Here is a 4292-nt window from a genome sequence, read left to right on the forward strand (position 1 = left end):
TACCTCGTAAGGTGATATACACAACTACCTCCGTCTCGGTGAATAAGTCATTCGCATAGTTCTAGGTCGACGATTTAACTATCTAAATATATATTATATGTGACAAAAATATATGTTTAGAAACTACATCCATGTAGAAATCTAGTGATATACTTTTCATGACATATAACACATATTTAATTGCTCAAATCGATAACCTAGAACTACGTGAATGACTAATTCACCTAGACGGACGTAGTAACAACCGTTAGGTTATGTTCAGTTAACGGTCCATATCAGTTTAGGTGCACCTTGAAATTATCAGCTGGATATTGTTCGAGTAGATATGGGCAACATCGACATGTGGTTAAATAGTTCTGTAACCATATTTTATATTTTCTTTCGTATCAAACTACCCTTTAAGTTTGTTTGAGACTAGGTTGTTAAAGAAGTTGAGCACAATGTACTTAGTCTAAGACTAGGCTTTCTAAACATTCATTTGATTGGACATTATTGGACCCGGTGTATGTGTGTGCGTTGCTTGATTGGTGCTCTTCGCCGGCGCTATTCGTCACGGTGTGTGCCGGCCGGCGGTATGCACACAGATGACGAGGGCCAGCCGGCCAGGACACCCGGACACTGCTCTAAATAACTCGGGTACGGTGCAGACCATAGAGCGTATGATTTTCTGCCGCACGAAACGGAGCGCCAGCCGATCCATCCATATATATGTGTGTGTGTGTGATCTTCTGTGGATTGGATTTTCCCTACTCAACCATCGCGCTCAGGGTTGGGGCCATGAGGGGACCAACCCAAGCGCATCTCGCCGGCACTGTCGCGCTCTTCCTGCTACTGGCGGCCGGCCGCCATGCCCGCGACGATGGTTGCCGTGGTGACCTCGGAGGCCGATGCCCTTCTAGCATGGAAGGCCAGCCTCGTCGACGCGACCGCGCTATCTAACTGGACCCGGGCCACGCCGGTCTGTGGTTGGGTAGGCGTGTTCTGCAACATCAATGGCGGGATCTGGGGGCTAAACCTCCCGGGATTCGGTCTCTCGGGCGAGCTCGACATGCTCGACACCGCAGCGCTTCCGGAGCTTGCCTCTCTTAACCTTTGGAGGAACAACCTTGGAGGCCCAATCCCGGCCAGCATATCATGGCTGCGCTCCCTCCAAGTACTCAACCTCAGCGGCAACAGGTTCAACGGCTCCATCCCGCCACAGCTTGGTGACATGCCCAGCCTCACTGCCTTCTCTCTCTATGAGAACAACCTCATTGGCGAGATCCCGCGCCAGCTCTGCAACCTTCTCTCCGTCCTGTCGTTGGACATGTCCAACAACCGACTCACCGGGGAGCTCCCGAACTGCTGGTGCAACCTCCAGTCTCTGCGGTACATGCGGCTGTCGGACAATCGGCTCACCGGGGAGCTCCCGGGCTGCTGGTGGGACCTCCATGCTCTGGAGACCATGATCCTGTCCAACAACTCCTTCTCAGGTGAAATCCCGGCGGCTAAGGCAAGCCACAACTGCTCTCTCATATCAATATATCTTGCCGGAAATGCCTTTTCCGAAGCCCTCCCACTCCTAGAGGGTTGTGACAAGCTCGCTATCCTCGACCTCAGTAGCAATATGTTTAACAACAGCATTCCGCCGCAGCTCAGTGGCATGCGCAGCCTCACCGACCTCCGGCTCTACAATAACAACCTCGTCGGCAGTATCCCGCACCAGCTCTGTAGGCACCTCTCCATCCAGATACTGGACCTGTCAAACAACGGGCTCACCGGAGATCTCCCGGACTGCTGGTGCAACTTCCACGCGCTGATGTTCATGTTCCTATCGAACAACCGTCTCACCGGCAAGCTCCCGGACTGCTGGTGGAACCTGGAGGCTCTGATTTTCATGGATCTATCCAACAACTCCTTCTCAAGTAAAATCCCCGCAGCCGTGGCAAGCCACAACTGCTCTCTTATGTCTCTTTACCTTGCTGGAAATGGCTTCGTTGGTCCCTTCCCGATGGTTCTAGAGGGTTGCAACTCGCTGGCCACCCTGGACATGGGGAATAACAAGTTCTTTGGTGTTATCCCTCCATGGATCGGGAGTCAGATCCCATTGTTGAGAATCCTTAGCCTGAAATCAAACAATTTCACTGGACAAATTCCTCTAGAGTTATCACACCTTTCGCAACTTCAGCTGCTCAACATGGCAAACAATAGCTTGACCGGCTCGATTCCGGTAGCCTTCGGCAGCTTGACCTCCATGATGCATCCACAAAATCTATCGGCTACAGACCCGTCTAACAAGTTTGGTTACTATGGTAGAATCGACATAACCTGGAAGGGCCGGTACAAGATATTTAGAAAAGATATCCAGTTATTAGCCGGTATCGATTTGTCGGGCAATTTATTGTCTCAGTGCATTCCTGAAGAGCTAACCAACCTTCAGGGCCTCCTATTTCTAAACCTGTCGAGAAACCATCTATCATGTAGCATTCCTAAAAACATTGGTAGTTTGACTTTTCTCGAGTCCATTGATCTATCATCTAATGGATTTACAGGAGCCATTCCGCCGAGCATCTCGAGCTTACCGTGGCTCACCACGTTGAATGTCTCGAACAATCTTTTATCGGGCAAGATACCCATCGGGAATCAGCTTCAGAGCCTGACTGACCCATCAATTTACTCCAACAATTCTGGGCTCTGTGGATTTCCTCTAAACATTTTGTGTGCCAATACTTCGCTTGCACCGGATGAGAGAAATGGTTAAGAGGAGGACGACTGGATGTACTACTGTGTGATTGCTGGGATTGTGTCTGGTCTCTGGTTGTGGTTTGGGATGCTCTTTACAGTTAAGTCCTGGAGATGTGGTTTTCTTTCCTTTATTGATGGCATGCAATGTAAAATTATGAAAAAGTTGTGACATTAGCTGTTATCTGCAATGTTGTATCTCTTTAATTTTTCATTCTATTTTTGGCGAATGTACAATGTTATACCAGTTAATACCATTGAATCCCTTGGTAAATTTGGTCGCAATGAATCTCACTCCCATTTTTCTTCTCAATTTTATTTGATTACATTTTTGCCTGTACAAAGATAGATCGATCCCGCCATGGCGCCATGCCATGCATGCACGCAGAGGATCGCAGCAGAGTTTCAGGTGCTACTTTGACTATTCTATCTATCTCTTCTACGACCGATCTCCTTCACCTGTAGAGGCTCGTCTTCGTCGTCGGCTGCGTGAACGTCTCCAGTCAGGGCTCCATCAGGTCCACCTCCTCCTGCTCCACCGACCGCCAGCTCCAGCCCATCGCCAAAGGCGTGCCGACGTTGACTGCAACCAGTGGCGGACCCAGGAATTGTTGACGCCCCAGGCGAACTACTAATGGCTAAAAACTACCCAGAAAAAACTTCAATTTCAAGGCATACAAGAATCAATCTATGTTTTGCATAACTAATAAGAATCCAAACATGATATTCAATGGCAACATTTGTTCCATAATGGGTCAACTAATAAAGCAAGACAAACCAAAAGACTATATGTGGCATAGATAAATGATACAGAAGATTGATACCAAATAAAATGATTGGTTGATCCGAGCCTCCCATGACTACATCTTCAATAGCAGACATCGCTAAACCTTCAATCATCAATTTTGAAATGCGAATCAGTGCATAATATAGCAGGCAAAACTAATTAACAATAGATGCAAAATGTGAAAACTTACATGTAGGACGAGGCAAAACACCTTTACGTGTGCGATAACCTTGAAATCGCTCAATGATCTTGGATTCTTCCATACTAACAAATACATCTCTCTCAATGTAACATACCATTCTATGATTCATCCAATCATCACCCATTTTGTTCCTCAATCCGGTCTTGATAATGCTCATTGCTGAGAATGCCCTTTCCACGGTTGCGGTTGCAACAGGTAAAATCAATGCTAACTCAACCAGACGGTAAACTAAGGGAAAAGTTGTGTGCATATCACTTTTAACCATATTCATGGCAAGATGACCAAGATCATTGCAATTCATCAAATGTGGATCACCTCTTGCTTCCCGAATGAATGAGTCTAGTTGGTTTCTAAGGACAAAAGTAACTTCATATGTAGAGAAATCAGCAGCATACATATTAGCAAGATCTACTAGCTTGTCTTCATTATAATTGGCAAATGAATTCTTGGGGTCAAAACAAGCAATGCATCTCAACAATTGAGTAGACCTTTTAGCAAAGCGGTTGTTCAACTCCACAATAAGCTGATCATGCAACACATTGAATATTTCAAATTTGAAATGATGGTTGTAAGTTACCAATT

General features: G+C 46.6%; 1 pseudogene; it reads left to right on the plus strand.

Moving 5' to 3' along the window:
• Window positions 1-777: 777 nt before the first annotated feature.
• LOC123176597 (LRR receptor-like serine/threonine-protein kinase GSO1) lies at window positions 778-2893 on the plus strand (annotated as a pseudogene).
• Window positions 2894-4292: the final 1399 nt, after the last annotated feature.

The sequence above is a fragment of the Triticum aestivum genome, unplaced genomic scaffold (assembly GCF_018294505.1).
Source record: "Triticum aestivum cultivar Chinese Spring unplaced genomic scaffold, IWGSC CS RefSeq v2.1 scaffold194658, whole genome shotgun sequence".
Classification (NCBI taxonomy): Eukaryota; Viridiplantae; Streptophyta; class Magnoliopsida; order Poales; family Poaceae; genus Triticum; species Triticum aestivum.